The following is a 20,308-nucleotide window of genomic DNA, read 5'->3' as shown; positions in this document are numbered from 1 at the left end:
TTGGTTACAAACTGTATGGCCATGGCAGGCTTCTTGCTAACTGTTCTTACAGCTTAAATTAATCCATTTCTATAAATCTATACCTTGTCATGTGGCTCATGGCTTACCGGCATCTTCACATGCTGTTTGTCATCATGGCGGCTGGCAGTGTCTCTCTGACTCAGCCTTCCACTTCCCAGCTTTATTCTCCTCCTTGTCCCGCCTATACTTCCTGCCTAGCCAATGGCCAATCAGTGTTTTATTTTTTGACCAATCAGCAATACATTTGCCATACAGACCATCCCACAGCAAGTGATGCCACCCCTGGGATGGTGGTTCTTCGTATGTAAGAAAGCAGGCATGATCAGCAAGCAATGGGGACCAAGCCAGTAAACAGCACCTATGCATTAGTTCCTGCCCTGACTTCCTTGAATGGTAATGTGATGTGACAGTATAAACTGAAATAAACCCTTTTCTCCCCTAGCCCTCCAAAAAGAATCACAATCTACTATTTTTACTAGATGGTGCTTTTTTCTCCTAACATGTTATGAAGGTAATTCTTCCTCTACATCCCCAAATATTGAAGATATATGGCTACATGTATTGAGGAAGAAAAGTTGGAAAGAGGAAGCAACAACACAGGGCCAAGAGAAAATTAAAATAATTATTAGAATACATGATTTTCAAATGTAGAGAGCATGGAGGAAGATGTCTGCCAGAATTACAGGTGAAGTGGGGGAATGCTGTTTTTTAGTGTGGACGTTTCTAAGAACAGCACAACTAATAAGTCTGGATTTTCTTTGTTGATTAGAAAACTAAATAATAGAAGGAGGTAGTCTCCCAAGATATGAGGCTAGTACAGTTTTAAAAATAGTTGTCCTGGATATTAGATGTAAAGCAAAGGATAACCAGGCTACAATCCACAACCCCAGAGAAACTAGATAACAAGGAGGACTCTAAGAGGGACACACATGAATTGCCCAGGGAGGGGGAAATAGACAAAAATTTCCTTGGTAAACTGAGAGGAGGTGAGTGGTAAGAGGATGGGTGTGGTGATATTTTATTTGTGCACCCAATAAAGCTTATCTAGGGATCAGAGGAAAAAGCTAGCCACTATATTAAACATAGAGGTCAGGCAGTGGTAGCACATGCCCTTAATCCTAGCATTCAGGAGGCAGAGATTTACCCCTGATCTCTGTGAGTTCAAGGCCACACTGGAAACAGAGCCAGGCATGGTGGCACACACCTTTAATCTCAGCATTAGTTAACCATAGAGGTCTGTAGGTCTGTGTAGACATACAGGAAATGATAGAGCTGAGCAGAAAAAGAAAGTGATGTAGCTGGACGGAGAGAGGATGTAAGATGGCAGGGCACTGAAAGGTATATAAGTGTGAGTATACAGGAAGCATCTCTCTCTTGGGCTGAGAATTTCCTAGTGGTGAGAACACGTGGCTTGGCTTGTTCTATTCCTCTGATCTCTCAGTTTTCACCCTAATACCTGGCTCTGTTTTTTTTTTTTTATTAATGATACTATTCAGCAATTTGTCTTACAGATGGTGGATGAGAACATGAGGGAATAGGACAGTCAAATAGTGGGAGGGATGGAGAGAGAAAGCAATGAAAGAGATATCTGGATAGAGGGAGCCATTATCGAATTAGAGAGAAACTTGGTGTTAGGGAAATTCCCAGGAATCCACAAGGATGACACCATCTAAGACTCCTGGCAATAGTGGAGAGGGTTCCTGAACTGGCCTTCTCCTGTAATCAGATTGATGAATACCCTCATTGTCACCATAGAACCTTCATCCAGTAACTGATGGAACCAACTGCAGAGATCATAGTTAAGTAATGGGCCGAGCACCTGAAGTCCAGTCAAAGAGAGGGAGGAGGGATTATATGAGCAGAGAGGGTCAAGATCATGATGGGGAAACCCACAGAGACAGCTGACCTGAGCTAGTGGGAACCCATGGACTTTGGACTGATGGCTGGGGAATCTGAAGGAGACCAAATTGAGTCCTCTGAATGTGGGTGACAGTTGTGTGGCTTGTTCTATTTGTGGGGCCCCTGGCTGTGGGACCAGGATTTATCCCTGGTGCATGAACTAGCATTTTGGAGCCCATTCCCTATGGAGAGATATTTTGCTCAGCCTTATTGGGGGTGGGGGTGGGACTTGGGCTTGCTCCAACTTGATTTGCCAGACTTTGTTGACTCCTCATGAGAGGCCTTATCCTCTCTGAGGAGTGGATGGGGGGTAGGGTGGGGGAGAGGTAGGGGGAGCTGGAGGAGAGGAGAGAGGGGAGCTGTGCTTGGTATGTAAAATGAAAAAAAAAATAGTTGCCTTGGAAAATGAGAAAGTGAGCAAGAAAGAAAAGAGCCCAAGAGATGGCACACACACACACACACACACACACACACACACACACACACACACACATACACACACACACACACACACACACAAATATAAAAAGGAGACCCACATGTTCACACACACATGAATCCCATAAAACACTATACTAGAAGCCATAATTTATGCAAACAGACCTACAGAGTACAAAGAGAAGAATATATATCATAAAAATAAAAATAATGAGATAAAATTTAAAGGAGGGAACTCTGACTTACCACTATGAGATAAGGAACTTACAAAGATGATGTTGAATTCATTTCCTGTTGGACATCTATTGCTGGGCATGCAGCCTGCCCTTAAAAAGAACTTGTTTCCCCAGTGAGACTCCCTTGGAGGGAACAACAATTTCATTTGCAAGTGGTTATCATTGGAGATTGTTTTTGTGTTCGGGATAGGGGCCTGTATCCATGTATCTTTTCAGCATGAGGACTCCATCTGGTATAGAAACATGCAGGCCTTCTGCATACTGCCTTAGTCTCTGTGAGTTCATAATTACATTGATCCTGTTACTTTACAGAACCTTGTTTTCTTGCCTGCCTTCCATGACCCCTGGCTCTTACACTCTTTCCATCTCCTCTTCCACAGTCTTCCCTGAGCTCTGAGGGGAGGAATTTAACGGAGACAACCTGTTAGAGTTAAGTGTTCCAAGGTCTCTAACTCTCTGCATATGTCTGGCTGTGGGTCTATGTTTCTGTTCCCATCTGCTGTAGATAGATGCTTTTCTGATGATGGTTGAATAAGACACTGATATATGAAAATAGCAGGATGTCGTAAGGAGTCATTTTATTGATATGATATTTCTTTTAGAACAGTAGTGTTTGGTTTTATTCTAGGTCCATGGGCTATCTAGTCTCAGGTTCTTGGTCACCTCAGCAGAGTCAGGTATGGGTTTCTTCACATGGAGTAGGCGTTCATTCAAACTAGATATTTGTTGGTTACTCCCACAAGATTTATCTTACCATAGCACTAGCATAACTTTCAGGCAGGACACCATTATCAACCCAAGGGTTTGTGGCTGGGTTGGTATTCATGTTTCTCCTTTGGTAGTGTGCAAAATACCTTCATGTACTGGACATAAGAGCACATGAGGCAAAAGTTCTAGGTAGGTACCAGTTTGACTTCTCCATCTTCAGTGAGTTACAGAGGTGTTGTCTGCAGCAATGAGGACTTGCCATTGATTTCTGGAGGTCAACATATAGCCTTGGTAACAGACTGGGTTGTTTGAAGGTTCCCATGGGACGCCTTTGGTGAACAACTCAATTTGATGTAAACTAATCCCAGTATTGGAAGTTTCATTTAGAGACGAGAGATCTCTGTCTCCCTATTTCATTTAGATCACTTTCATGTATGTATTTAGGAAGCTTCTACTTTATGGATATATATTGCTCCTCAGATCCCCTTAATTTTACCTATCTCTGATTCCCTCCATGTCCCCTCTTCCCCTTGTCCTGTTCTTCTTTCACTTGATTCTCCCATTCCAGTCCATCCATATTTATCTATTCTATTTTATTCCCTGAACTTGATATATCTGCACCCCCCTCCCCTTGTCACTTCCTCTATACCTAACACTGGTGGAACTGTGGATTATACTTTGGTTATCAATAACTTAACAACTAATATCCAGATTAAGTGAATACATATGGTATTTGTCTTTCTGGGTCTGGGATACCTCAGTCACTATGATTATTTTTTTCTGGTTCCATTCATTTACCTGTGAATTTCATTTTTTAAAAGCTGAATAATATACTCTTATGTAAATTACCATTTTAAAAAATCTATTCTTCTGTTGAGGATATCTAGGTTATTGCAACTTCTTGCTATTATGAAGAAAGCAGCAATGAACATGGTTAAACAAATGTGTCTGTGGGAGGATGAAGTATCCTTTGTGTATACGTCCAAGAATGGTATAGCTAGATCTTGAAGTAGATTGATTCCCATCTTCCTGCAGACTGACCACACTGATTTCCATAGAGGCTATATAAATTTTCACTTACACCAGCAGTGGATAAGTGTTCCCCTTATGTGGTGGTTTGAAACAAAATAGCCCCCAAAGGGAGTGGTACTATTGAGTGGTGTGGCCTTGTTGGAGGAAGTGTGTCACTGGGGAGGAAGGGCTTTGAGGCCTCTCTTGCTCAAGTTTCCCTCAGTGTGACTGTCAGTCCATTTCCTGTTGCCTGCAAGATGTAAGACTCTCAGCTACTTCTCCAGAACCACATCTGCCTGCATGCTGTGATGCATCATGCCATGATGAGAATGAACTGAACCTCTGAAACAATAAACAAGCCTCCTCAGTTAAATATTTTCCTTATAAGAGTTGCAGTGGTCATGGTGTCTCTTCATAGCAATAAAAAATCTTAACTAAGACACCTTACTCCATATTTTCACTAGCATGAGTTATTATTTGTTTTATTGAACTTACAAACTCTGGTGAGTGCAAGACTAAATCTCAAAGTAGTTTTGAGTTGCCTATCCCTGATGGCTAAGGATGTTAAACATTTCTATAAATTTTTCTCAGTCATTTGAGTTTCCTCTATTGAGAATTCTCTGTTTAGTTGTACTCCATTTTTTAATTGGGTTATTTGTATTCTTGATATGAAGTTTTTTTTTTAGTTCTTTATATTTTTTGTATATTAGCCCTCTGTCAGATGTGAATTTTAGTTTGTAAAACATCTTTTTCCATTCTATAGGCTTATGCTCTGTACACATGACAGCATCCTTTGCCATGCAGATGGTTTCCAATTTCATGAGGTCAACAATTTATTGTTTCTCTTAATGCCTGTGATAATAGTGTTATGTACACAATGTTTTTATATGTGCCAATGAGTTTAAAGCTATTTCCCATTTTTCTTCTATCAGGTTCAGTGTATCTAGTTTTATGTTGATGCCTTTGATTCATTTGAAATTATGTGTGGGGTCATAAGTATGGATCTATTTGGATGCCTCTACTTGTATCCATCCAGTTTGACCAACAGCATTGGTTAAAAATGTTGTCTTCCATCCTCCCGCAGTTTGTATTTGTGTCTTCTTTATAAAAATTCAGGTGTCCATATGTCCAATTAGCGAGAATGAGGAGGGTTTATATGAGCGAGAATTGTTGAGACCAAGGTTGGATAAAGCACAGGGACAAATAGCCAAATGAATGGAAACACATGAACTATGAACCAATGGCTGAGGGGTCACCAACTGGATCAGGCCCTCTGAATGGGTGAGACAGTTGATTGGCTTGATCTGTTTGGGAGGCATCCAGGCAGTGGGACCGGGTCCTGTGCTCATTGCATGAGTTGGCTGTTTGAAACCTGGGGCCTATGCAGGATCGCTTGGCTCGGCCTGGGAGGAGGGGACTGGACCTACCTGGACTGAGTCTACCAGGTTGATCTCAGTCCGCGGGGTGGCTTTGCCCTGGAGGAGGTGGGAATGGAGGGTGGGCTAGAGGGAAGGTGAGGGGGACGGGAGGGGGGAGAACAAGGGAATCTGTGGCTGATATGTAGAACTGAATTGTATTGCAAAATAAAAATAAAAAAATTAAAAAAAAATTCAGGTGTCCATATGTGTGTGGATTTATGTATAGATCTTCAATTCATTTCCATTGATCAACGTGTCTATTTTTTTTTTTGTGCCAATAGCATGTTATTTTATTGCTTTAGCTCTGTAGAACAACTTGAACCAGGGATGGTGATACTTTCAGTAGTCTGTTCATTCTTCAGGGTTGTTTTAGCTGTCCTATTTCTGTGTTTCCACATGAAGCTGAAAATTGTCCTTTCGAGATCTATGATGGGTTTGACTTATAACTGGATATTGCCTAAATTTGATTTTATCATGGAATGCCTTTCTCCATCTATTGAGAGAGATAATTTTGCAGGGTATAATAGTCTGGCCTAGCATTCTTGATCTCTAAAATTAAGTTTGTAGAACATTTGTCTAGGCCTTTTGGCTTTTAGACTCTCCATTTCTCTAGGCCCTTTTTGCTTTTAAAGTCTCCAGTGTTAGTCTAATAAGTCTGCTTTTATATGTTATTTGGTCTTTTTTCCTTACCACTTTCAATACTTTTCTTTGTTCTGTACATTTAGTGTTTTGATTATTATATACTGAGGGGACTTCCATTTCTGGTCCAGTCTATTTGATGTTCTGCATGCTTCTTGTACCTTGAGTGGCATCTCCCTTTTATTTTCTTCTATACTTTTGTTGAAAATATTTTTTCCTTTGGACCATGTCTTCTCCTTCCTGTATTCCCATTATTCTTAGATTTTAAATTTCATAGTTTCCCAGATTTCCTGGATGTTTTGTGCTAGGGATTTTTAGATTTAATGATTCCTTTGGCTGAGGTATCCATTTCTTCTATTGTGTCTTCAGCACTGAGATTCTTTCTTCAGTCTATTGTATTTTGTTGGAGAGGATTGCCTCTGACATTCCTGTTTGAATTCCTAAATTTTTCATTTCCAGATTTCACTCATTTTTTAAAAAATTGATTCTATTTCTACTTTCAGGTCTTCATCTGTTTTATTCATTTCCTTCTACTGTTTGAGTTTTCATAGATTTCTTTAAGGGATTTTTAATTTATTCTTTAGGGATCTCTAATATATTCAAAAAAGCTATTTTAATACCTTTGTCTTGTGTACCATCTATGTTGTAATTCTCAAGACCTACTCTCATAGGGTTGTGGGGCTCTGGTGGAGATATATTGTCTTGGCTGTTACTGGTTGTAGTTTTACCCTGGCATCTAAGGATCTGAGATTGTGAAGATCAGAATTCTAGGTGCTAATGTATGGTTTTATCTTTCTTGAGTTGGTGCTTTGTTCCTTTGTTTCTGTTTTCTCCCTGGTTCTTTAGGAAAGTGTGGCTACTGTGTGTTACTTGTTAGGAAATTCATCTGTTATCCTGATCGTTGTGGCCAAAGAGAGTTCTACGTAAAATGTGTTTCTAGGTATTGGTACCTCACACTTAACAATAGAGGGCTGAGGAGGTCTACAGGAGGGAGTAAACCTGGGTGTTCCACCAGAATTGCTTAGTCCTTAGGGCAGGGTGTGAGGAGAGGCTACAAAAAAGGAAGTTTGCTATGGAGCTAGGGATGAGACTGGGGAATGGAGTTTGGGAGGTAGAGTCCTTGTCTGTAGATTGCCTTCCTGATTTGCTGTCCTAATTGCTTCTCTGGAAGGCTTTGTTGGCAGGTTTCCAGAGAATGCCTGCAAGAGTTGAGGACAGTTACGACAGAATGAATGGCAGGAGAAATTTGGAGAAGAAGATTGCAGTAATCTCCTGGAGATGGTTACATGGAGGGAGGCAAGGCTGAAGCAGATGTTCTGCTACAGAGTTGAGGATGAAACTGGAAGACTGGCTTTGTAGGAGAGAAGGAAGAGGTGAACATTAGCAGTTAGTCTATCTTCTCCCAAGGTAGTAGTGTCCCGAAGGTTCCCAGGGAACATCTGTTGGAGTTGATGTGTATAAAGTGATATGCAGGGGTAGGAAGGTGGGAGGAGAAAGTCTGTATGATTCTCTTCAGATACAGGCAGACATGATAGAGGGTTCGCAGCATGCTGCTCTGCTATTGAGCTGAGGATAAGCCTAGGTGAGTGTATTTGGAGGGAAGAAGGGAGAGATGATGGTCTGTAGTTAGCCTGCCTGCTTCACTGGCAGGAGTTCAGTTTTATTATCTTTATTATTTGATGGATTATTCACAGTGACTTTATATTTACCAGTGGCACTACCATGGCAACATATCTAACCATGTGTGTCACCTGACGATTAGCCTCAAAAGTCGTTTAAATTTCTATTTCTGAGATTCACTTGTGAGGGCCTTTCCTAAATTAGAGAGGTATTTGTAATCACTGCACTGTTTAGAAGCATATACAAGAGAGTAATACACATATATTTCAAGGAGGTTACCCAATGAGATTAAGATTATATAACTTCTAACACTGGGTTCTGAAGATGATAGACTATGGTTTGAATAAGAATGGCCCCTTTAGGCTCATATGCTTTAATGCTTAGTTAGCAGGGAGTGGGACTGATTAGATGTGGCCTTGTTGGAGCAGGTATGGCCCTGCTGGAGGAAGAGTGTCACTAGGGATGTATCTTGATTTTTTCCAAAGCTCAAGCCAGGTCAGGTCTCTTTTTGCCTATGAATTAGAATGTAACTCTCAGCTACTGCTCCAGTGCCTGCCTGCTTGCTGCCATGCTCCCCAACATGATGATAATCAAGTAACCCTCTGGAACTGTAACCAAGCCCCTGATTAAATAATTTATCTTACAAGAATTGTTTTGGTGGTGGTATCTCTTCACAGCAACAGAATAATTACTAAGATATGGGGTCTTAGAGAGTTTGTTTTCCAACAAGCTGCCCTGTATTGAAGATTCTCATGCAGTGATGTGAACAAGTAGACCTTCCTTGTAAGGAACTGAGCCTCACTTCCAACGCCATTACTGACCCTTCTTCCAGGAGCAATCCAATAAGAATGGATTCTCTAGCATCAACTGACCTTCAGCTGTCTGCAGTCCTAACCAATATTTTGATGGAAACCTCAACAAAGACCCTAAGCCACTACCACCCACCTAAGCTGAATCCACAAACCTCCTCGAATCCTTGTCATACAAAACATGTCATTACTATTTTAATCCATTGAGCTTTCAGGTAATTTGTTATATAATATCTGAAATGATTAGGTAAATGAATCAAGGAGACGTAAAATTCCACAGGTAATTGTCCCATTTAGACTCTATAATAAATTTGTACATAATGTCTAGATAACAGAAATTCTCCTGTCAGGTAGAAAAATAGGTTTATGATTTTATAAGTCTGGTACAATGACCAAAGAGTATATTTTGTTACAATTGCTTGAAATTCTTTATAGGTCAAAATGATTATGTGTTATGAGCCCCAAAACAAAATTAGCGACTGGTGGTCACTTTCTATTAGAGTTATCCAATTTATTTCTTGATTGAAAATGTTTAGTTTACTGAATGAGGTATATTTGTGTGACCTTCACCACATAGTGAAATTATTTTCATTTTTATTATTTGTCTGTTCACGTATAGTTATTAATTGTGCAAGATGAAGAATTTCACTGTGATATTTTTATGCATGTCTACAGTCCATTTTGTCCATATTCACCCCATTTACTACTTTTGCTTTTGCTTTCTTTTAATCTCCTTTTTATTAATAAAGAATAAGAGATAAAATAATTTTTCACTGAAGTGTCTTTGTGAGACAATTAAGTTTCTTAAAGTAATATTAATATAAGTACATACTGTGATTCTTAAATACTTAATAATATTTGTACCCAACAAAACAGTAAGAAATTAATAGTAAAGTCCAAGCTCTTTAATAAATTAAACAACTTTCACCTACCAATTAGTTAGTTTTTTTAGACAAGTTTATATAAAAGAAAAACTATTAATGAATGCTTATCTGAGACCTCCTTTAGCTTTACATTTCCTTGCTGGCTTAGAGGTCTGAAACACCTTTGAAATTTAATAAATATTCCATCCCTGAAGAAAATATACAGATACTCATAAAATAAAGTTTACAATTTCAAATGCCAAGACACTAAATGGGCTACTGAAACTTGTACTTCAGAGTCTAAATCTATCTAATCTATTGGTTGACCAAATAGCTTTCAAAAAGGCATGGGATGTGTTAATAATTAAGTTCCATGTTCCTGAGTCATGCTGCATCAGAATTTTCAAAAGAGGTCCCTGAGAACATATACACTATACTATAACTGATGGGTTTTTTTTTTTTGTGATTAGGAAAGCTCTAAATCACGGGAAAAATTGAGCTATTAAAAATTTGATGCTCAGACAATAACTACTCAACTTCTAATATAAATTATTTAGATATCACTATCAGCCTTTATCAACAGTCATTGCTACATAACATTTTATAGGCAGTGTTTGTATGTGAGTCTTTATAGATTCTTGAATATTTTGAGAGTTAACATAGGTTAATATTGAATAGTATCAAGAGTCCCCCAGGAGACTGTCTTAGGGGTTCTGTTGCTGTGAAGAGACACCATGACCATGGCAACTCTTATAAAGGAAAACATTTAATTGGGGCTGGCTTACAGTTCAGAGGTTTAGTTTATTATCACATTGGTGGGAAGCATGCTAGCACACTGATAGACATGGTACTGGAGAAGGAACTGAGAGTTCTACTTCTGGATTGGCAGGCAGCAGGAAGAGAGAGTGACACTGTGCCTGGCTGAGCATCTGAAACCTCAGAGACCACCCCCAGTGACACACTTCCTCTAAGAATACCACACCTACTCTAACAAGGCCATACCTCCTAATAGTGAGTCATTTTCATTCAAAACACCACAGAAACAAATTCTGAATATGTCTGTGAAAGAGTTTCTAGATTAGGTTAAAGTTGGAAGAACCTCTATATCTCTGGGCAGCTTGGTTCCATGGGCTGGAATTTAAGACCAAATTAAAAAGGGTAAAGAACTTGATCATCTGTATTCATGACTCTTTGCTTCCTGACTATGGATATAATGTTACTGGTTGCCTCTTACTCTATAACTACCCCACCATTAGGAACTAAATCCTGGAACTGTGAGCCAAGATATGCCCTTTTTTGGTAAGGTATTTTCTCACAGCAATGAGAAAAGTAATTAATACTAATATATTCTTTGAGTTAAGAGATTATGTTTTGTGATAGTAGGGCTTGATCCTAGGACCATATGATTGTTAGGGAATTACCCTGCCACTGATCTGCATCCCCTGTCCTTTGAGTTCCCATGTCATTATATGTTGCAGAAGAAAATGAAGTACAGAGCAACGATTATTTTGCCACATGCACTAATTAAGTGAGTCTAAAATTTGGATAACATAGTGAGGCTGACTTGTTTCTATACTATACCCTAATATCTGGCACACTAGTTGCACAAACCTAAATTATTGGGGTAACTAAATATGCTGATATCTAAAAAGATGTAAGATGTTCTTTTCTCATATATCTCATATATCTGTGATACCTGGTTTCAAGTCATTCAAAGTACAAGCTGTGACAAAGCTATCAGTCAGAGCATATGCATGAAACATTGGCATATGGGTTGAGGATTCTTCTACTTCTCGTGCTACTCCTGTATCAAATGATGGCTCAGGGACCCAAGTGTGCAGAGTTCATTTTACGTAAGAAAACTTGAATGGCTTCTTAACTGCGGGGTGCAGGAATATATCATAAGAACTCAGCTGGTTATGGCAAAGTCACTACCTGGAGGGATCAAGGAATTCCTCCAGAGGAAGCCAAATTCCAAGGAGTTTTTGGTGTTATTTGGCTTGTTATATATCAGCTGTATTCTGTCATAAAAATCATGTGTGCCTTCATAGTTTTCCCAATTGATTTTTCTCTTAGAAGGGCTAACAGTGTGGACTGATCACTCTCTGGACATACACATTCAAGGTATTTGGAGAACAACCTCAGGAAAGGCTTACTCTGGAATCAGATCTCCCTTAGCCACTTTCAAGGACTAACAGTAATAACAGTCCACATGCAAGTCTCCTGATTTAAGGTAAATTCCACAAGGAGACACTGCCTAGGTCAGGTGGACATTAAGTAATAGCTTTACACAATTCAGCTCAGACCTTCCTTTCTTACAGCGTTACTAACTTTATAGACCTATAACTCCTTACCTAACCACTTCTAGGAATATTTAGATAACCTTCTGTGCTGACAGCTATGCTCAGCCAGAACACCAGTTTCAGCCTCCCTGTAATTATCATCATTGACAGCATCTGGCTGGGTCCATCCCTAGATGGAGGAAAGTACCTTATCAAAGATACATCTGTACTCTCTAAGAACAGACTTAAGCATCCAGAATACCTGTTTGAGAAAACCTGGCAGCTGTGCCAATTAAGCTTAACTTCCTTCTTTCCCAAATCTTACCAGATCTCCCTTTACCTGTCACCAGAGGCATCTAGCTGTACACAGGTTGCCTAGCGACCGAGTACACTTTCTCCCACCCTGCAGAAAAACAGCAGATAGCTTGGACAGATAGGAGGCACAGGAAAAAAGAAGGCAGTCTTATTTTCTCCCATTGACCTAGCAACTTATAGATTCTTAACATTTTATACCAACCACATTTAAGACTATAGTTGAGCACATAAGATCCCTCTTCTTAGATATTACCAAAATTTAGCCTTTAGTTAATTCATTTCCCCATTGGTCACTACTCTTTGGGGTTGAAATTGATAATTAATGGTTAATTCCCCTCTATATGGTTCTTATCACCCCTCCATTTGACCCTGGAAGCCTGGCTTTGCACTGCCAAGGGATTACGGCTTCTAAGTGTATATATGCCGGGAATTCCAGGACACTAGAGGACAGAGAAGAGAAAAGAGAATGGAAGAACTAGATGGGTAAGAACTTGAGAGGAACTAACTGAGATGGGGAAGAACTAGATTGAAGGGCTAGAAGAGAGTACTAGAGGAATGAGATGGAAGATGAGGAAGAGCCAGATGGGGAAGAACAAGATGAGAGAGAAGGAGATGGGAGAGAAGCTAATATGGAAAAGAACTAAATGGATGAGAACCTAGAAGGGGCAAAACTAGATGAAGGAATTAAGATAGAACCTAGAGGGGACAGCAGATAAATGTAAAGAGATATTGGGCAAGAAAGGAGCTAAAAATGAGAGCAGAGTATAAGCTTGTTGAGAGAGAACCGACACAGAATAATGAAGTGTATGGACTAAGGAGTTTCTTGTACATAGATTCATTTCTTTTCTTCAAAGATTAATTATCAGCTGGCTGTAGATTCTTCCCGGACCCTGGGAGGGGACTATCGAGGGGCTGGACCCCCTGGTCCTCGATACTTCTTGAAATGACCTTGGAAATCATGACAACATATACAATGTTAGAATTCGGCCTGACTACAATTGTAAGAATGTTCAGAATGTGTGGCTGTGTGTAAATCTACCTGTAGCACTGTCTTCTTTTCAGTGAGAAACTTCTATTAGAATCAGAAATGTCTTTTCTTTTCTCAAGAAACTCAGTAACTTGTAACTATTGTTACTATTTAATATTCTTCTTCTTCTCTGCACAGAATAGCAACATACTTTCCTCAGTACATACAAATTGATATAATGTATTTTGCATGATTTTTATAAGGAAAACATAAAGAAAGCATATAAATAAGTAAATACATTTTCAAAATAATTAGGAAAATGAGTGGGAGGATTAGTGATGTGAAAATTAATTAGATATAACCTACCAAGCAGGATGTAAAGACAGAGGTTTCACCTAGGCATACAATGTTAGAATTTCTGAACATATAGGTTTAATTTTTGGTCCTGAAGGACTCTGTGGTTCCACAATCCTTTGTAAAATGAAGAAATTACCTTGTGGGTCCTGAAGTAAAGAACACAGTTAAGAGAAATCCATAAATCCTAAGAAATAAAGAAACTTTAGGAAGAGGCATTAGTTGTGTTGAGCACAGAAAGAAGACCAAGATCAAGATTCAAGATAATCCACTAAATTCTTACTTAGAAGACAATCTGCTATCTCTGAGCAAGGCAGAGTTACACAGAGAATATTTAGTCCTCTCAGATGAAACAAAAAGTTGAAAAAACTAAATAAAATAGTGATTTTGAGCATGTAATTTTTGGGAGTAATAAAAGGAAGTAATAAAAGTAACAAAAAGAAGAGACAAGGTATAAAATTAGATCAACAGCTCCCTCTTTTTACTCCTCTGAGATGCTAGGAGTCTGTACCACAAAACAGAACAAATTGAAGCAGACCCCTTGAATGGGGATAAAGTGAGAATCATAAGAGTCTATGTGTTCTACTACAATGTAAGAAAGGAAAATGTAGGTCTCCAAAATATTTTTATGTATTCTGCAAATACTTGAGAAATTTCACTTCATATCATAATAATCAAGCATATGGATTGGAATGGAAGATAAGCAGGATACTACAATGTATCAGGGAGAGCTAATAAATTGTGTCATGGATACAAAGAACAGGTAGATAAGCCATACTGAAGACAAACAAACTGATAAGTTAAAATAAGTCTAACTTTACTCAGATTCAGACTTTGCAGATAGGGACATTCAGTAGTTATTATGACTATATTCCATTTCATTAAAAAGTTTAGTAGAGATACAAGAACAAAGGAAAAACACATATAAAGGATGAAAACTATGGTAATGGAGATGAACTAGGCACTGGTTTAACAATAATTAGTGGGGCCTGGAGAGAGGGCTCACTTGCCAACAACACTTGATGCTCTTATAGTGGATCTGAGTTCTGTTCCCAAGGTAATCATCCATAACTCCATTTCCAAGGTATCTGATACCTTCTTTTGATTGCTGTAGGCCCTCAGAAGTAGCGCACATATAATCATATAGGCAAAATAGTCTTACACATAAATTTTTTTTTTTTTTTTTTTTTGGGGTTTTCGAGACAGGGTTTCTCTGTGTAGCTTTGCGCCTTTCCTGGAACTCGCTTTGGAGACCAGGCTGGCCTCGAACTCACAGAGATCCGCCTGCCTCTGCCTCCCGAGTGCACACATAAAATTTTTAAAAGTAAAGTCAGCATGAGATTAGACAAAGTGATGTACATTTTTATCAATTTTATGGGTTTCATTTTTGATTGCTTCTATTATTACATTTTCAGGTCATTTATTCTACTTTGTCTTAGTATGAGATAATCTCTAAAATATCATAAAAATAATAAAAAATGGGGGATATTTTACAATGTTTAATTATTTGTGTGTGTGTGTGTGCATGTGTGTGTGTATGTGCGCGCGCGCATGTGCACGTGTAGCTGTGGTGGCTAGAAGAGGGCATCAGAATTACTGCAAGCATAAGCCACCTGAAACTGGTGCTGGGAACTGAACTTGGATCTGCTGCAAGGATATGAAGAGATGTTAACTATTGATCCATTGCTTAAACCCCAACAGATTGTTGATAAACAATAAGATAAAAGTGGAGTGTTATACATGAACTCAATTCACATAAAAACAGAAAAATTCAAAAAATGAGAAAAAATTAACATAGCTCAGATTATTAACCTATTAATACTACTAATAATTTTAAATGGTAACTAGTTTTAACATTCATGTAAAATATAGTCATGAACAATTTAAAGATAAAAGCGTGAAAAAACACCTATCATGCTCACATGAATATGAAGGAAGGTGAATGTGAAGAAACATTCACGTTAGTCAAAGTGGTATCAGGGAAACAGTAATAGTTACAGCACACAATGCCATTTCCTGGTTCTGAGGGGGCTAGTTCATCATGGTGATAAAAGAGAAATTTGGCTGAATTGCAAAAAGAAGTAGACAATTCCCTGATTGGAATTCCAGTGCCCACTCTTTAATAATTGATAGAACACAGATAGAATGTTTAATGGAGGGATACTAAGGAAGTGAACAACAGCATCAATGAAACTGACCTATTGACAGTGTTATAACACACTGACCAAAAACAACAGAATGCGTGATCTGTAGACACTGACTACAAAACAAGACTCAATAATTTAAAAATGTTTAAGGCACACAAAGTATGTATAGTCTCTCAACACATTAAAAATAAATTAAAAGTTAAAAACATAAAGCTATCTTAAATGTTCCCAGGCCACGGAAAATTCAGTAATAACTACTGAAGAATCAAAGAATGAATTAAAAGTGAAATCTAAAACTTTGAACTGGATGAAATCAAACTCAAGGCACATCATAATTTGTGGGATTCTACTACAACCCATAGGGAGCAATTTATGGTGCTAAATTGTGTATTAGGAAATATAGGAGGATCAAGTAAATGACATTTTCATCTGTCTTAGGGAAGTGGGGTAAGGTGGTCATTTACATCCAATATTAGACAGAAATAATGAACCCCAGAATGAAAATAAATAAAGAAGAAAACAAAAGAACCACCCCTCTTCTAGAAAAAAAATCAGATCAAAGCTGAACCATGACTATGTGCTCAAGGTGATTTTTTTTTATTTATTTTTGTTTTTCTTTTCTTTCTTTCTTTTTTTTCTTCTATGTGAAAGGAGAGCTTGGGAAAACTGGCAGACTCTCTAACACCTTTGTATACACTTATAACTCTGCTCTTCAGCGAAGAAAACTAAAAATGTATGTCATAGACATAGACAACTTGTACACAAAGGTTCACATCAGCTCATCCAAAAATCGGAAGCAAGGAGCTGTCCTTAAATAAGTAAATGTATAGAAAAATTATGTTGTATCCACACAAGAAAAATGCTTTATAATATAGGTAAACCATCAATACATGACATGGAAACATAACCATGCCCAGTTAAAGATGAAGTAGCATTTCTTCCATTTACACAGAAGTCTAAGCAATGATCACTAGCCTGTGGTATGATAGCAGTGTTCCCTGGAGACAGGAATGGCTTAGCAAGAGGCCATGGCCATGGCTACCCAGAGGCCTGCAGAGGAGCTTGCAGCTCACTTCAATTGTGATGAAGGCTGAAGGCACATGCACTATTTGCTGTTTTTTACATGCCCAAGGGCATCACTCTGCTAAGAGCTACTATATTCTCTTGAAGGACATTTTCACATCTAAAATGAGAAACAATTATAGTCACATTACTTATAGCAGGGATTTGTTTGTTTGTTTTCGGTATTTAAAAAACATAGTTGTGTGGTGGTGTATATTTTTAGTCCCAGCTCTCGGGAAGCGGAGGTAGGCAGATCTCTCAGTTCAAGGCCAGACTGGTCTATAGAGTGAGTCCCAGTTCCAGGACAGACAGGGCTACACAGAGAAACCCTGTCTCTAAAAAATAAACAAACAAACAAAAACAAAAAACAAAAAAGAAATGAAAAACCAACCAACCAACCAACAAACAAAAAAACCCAATATAATATATGAGATATCCAGAAAGTTTCTTTAGTTTTTATTTAGTGATAATCATACTTAAGATAATAGATTGATGATTAAAAGAATAATTTGATAGTTGTGTTATTATATTTAGTTCTGTGTAAGTGTGGAGATGTGAATGCCACTGTGTATGCAGATCAGAGGGCAACCTTGAGAGTTGTTTTTCACCTTTTATGTTGTGTAAAATAGGGTCTCTTTTTGTTTTTCATTGATATATCTGCCAGGATAACTGACCCATATACTTTTGGGATATTTTCTGTCTTCACTGATCTCCTATCTACCTCTAGAAGTCCTGGGATTAGAGACATACTACTGCATTAACTTTAGATGGGCTCTGGAGATTTGAACCCAGGTCCTCATGATACCTCAGTAAGTGCTTTACCCTCAAACCATTTCTCCAGTCATATATATATATATATATATATATATATATATATATATATATATATATATATAAAGAATAAAGGATACAGCATACCTTATATGAATATAATGTCAGAAGCACTAATAGAATTTTTAACACTAAAAAGTAATAAAATATAAGTTAAAATATAGTTCATTAAGAATGTATGATGAGTGTTATTCACTTTGTGGATGATTTTTTGGTTTTATTTTTAGGTAATATAAGAAGCATTTGCTTGATTATTTTAATCTCTTTGACATTTAAAGATAATGTTATCATATAACTGCTTTTGAAACTGTTGAATATTCTGACCTAATACACAGTGTACTCCAGGATACTTCAGCTGTTAAGAAACTGGAAAAATTTTAAAGCACTTATATTTTTGCTTTGGTTATATATAGAAGGAATTATAATCTTTGAAAAACATTAGAATATGACATCATTTTATGTTAATGATAATTATTAATATTTGAAGTATTGAGAATTGAGCGTTGAGTCTCACACAGCTAGGCAAGCATTCCACCACTGAGCTACAGTCCCAGCTTGATACTATTCTTTAAATAGAAGGCCTGTTTCACATATTTATGAAGCTCATTGGGCAATTAAAGTCAATAGTGATATTTAGCAATGTTGTGAAAAAGACATTTGTGTGTTAGTTATCCTTGTCTTTTGCTAATGTGACTCCCCTTTCAGCAAATCACTGTGTAGAGTAAACACAATTGGCAAGATTCTTGCTATGTCCTAACAAAGACTCTCAGTGTCCTCAAGAAACCCCTCCTTTTGTAGGTAAATAAAGCAAAACATAGATATTTTAAATGTTGCTACTTTTAAATCTTCAGAATAATTTAATAAAATATCTTTGTAATCAACTTACCTAGTTGCATTTATCAAATCATCCCTAATAATATTATAAGGAGGATCGAGTTAATCACACATATTTATTAGCACTTACTAAGTGTCAGGCACTGTCCCTAGTATTTACATAAATTACTTTATTTGGTATTGTCAATCTTTGAGTGAATTTCAATTATTTTCTTGAAAGAAATTGTGATTTAAAAACCTTCGCATAACAAATGTCAGAAACCTAGGTAGGAATAGAACAAGAGAAGCGTGTAAATGTGTGGCGCTCCAAAGCCCTTCTTTCTGCACATTTCCCTGTATACATTGTTCTTTTTTGCCATTCAACATATTACAAATGTGCCCTTTAATATTCTGGAAAATATATACCAGAAGGCTGTTATGGGAACACTCATGCCAACAGAAGGTATAACTAATCAGCTGGTATCACTGGTACTTCCAAAAGTTTATGTGAAACTTGAATTATATTTTCCACACATTACAAAGAATATGGATGCTGTAATTCTAGCAGAGGGCCACAGTCTCCTATTTTTCACACTGACATGACTATTGATATGACAGTGCATTTTCAGGAGAGGTCATGAGTCAACTCAGTCCTGGGGTGTAGTTTGGATATAACATTGTTTTCTTTCTTCATTGTAGAAGCTTCTGCAACTGAGAAATGGAGGTATGAATTCTTCTCAAGCAACACTCCTCGGGAGAAAATAGTGCAGAGTCCCTTTCAGTGGGAGATGATTGTTCCACTTTTCTTCAGCATATATTTTAAATCTACTTTCATTTTTCATCTTCAGTGATGGTCACAGTGTGTATTACTTCTTATCATCCATCATCTAATTATTTTGCTATCTCCTAATCGGTCTTCCATCTTAGCTTTCCTTCAGTGTTTATTATGCATGACACCAGCAAGAATTTTTAAAGCAGTTCTTATTATACCACGGTCTCTCCCTAAACTTGTGTTAGCTCTTAATACCTTTCTGGATGGCTAAAGGACATTTAGATTTATTTTTAAATATAAAATATCACTCCTTGCTTGTTCTTGTACATGCATGTTTTTCAATGAGCAAATAATAAGTCAGCAAGTGAATGAAGCATCTTGTAGACTAAGAATGACACATATCTAATCCATGTGCTTTTGACTTGTCCTTTCGCATTCTAAAACAGTATTATCATTTGAGAGTTTTAATAAAAGAATCCTACTAGTGGATGAAAATTGAATTTGTTGTGCATTTTCAGGTCATGTGGATATTGTCTTCAGTTGTTCAGTATATTCTTATATATCATAGAAATACTTATGGAAGTTCTTAATTGCGTCCACACATTTAATAATTATTTCAAAAGGTGTGTACCATAATTCTTCTTCTTAAATATGGGTTGGGGTCAATGATTTGCTTCTATTTCAGTAGCTAGAATAGGATGTAAGTGATGGATAGTGAGATCTATGACTCATTAATAGGTTATTGTGTTGTCCTCCTTACTGTATTAGTTAACTTACTCTGGGAAAGCCAGAAGCCATGTCATTTAAGATATAAGGAAATTAAAGCCTCCACACAGATTGGACTATGTGATAAGAAAATAAGACTTCTGGGCGGTGGTGGCACACGCCTTTAATCCCAGCACTGGGAGGCAGAGCCAGGTGGATCTTTGTGAGTTCAAGGCCAGCCTGGTCTACAATGTGAGATCCAGAAAAGGCGCAAAGCTACACAGAGAAACCCTGTCTCGAAAAACAAAAAACAAAACAAAACAAAAAAAAAACAAGAAAATAAGACTTCTAGGAAATGCTTGTGAGGAACCAAGGCCTTTGATAAAGCATGTGAGCTT

Source organism: Peromyscus eremicus, chromosome 2, assembly GCF_949786415.1.
Source record: "Peromyscus eremicus chromosome 2, PerEre_H2_v1, whole genome shotgun sequence".
NCBI lineage: Eukaryota > Metazoa > Chordata > Mammalia > Rodentia > Cricetidae > Peromyscus > Peromyscus eremicus.
This window is presented reverse-complemented; position numbering follows the sequence as displayed.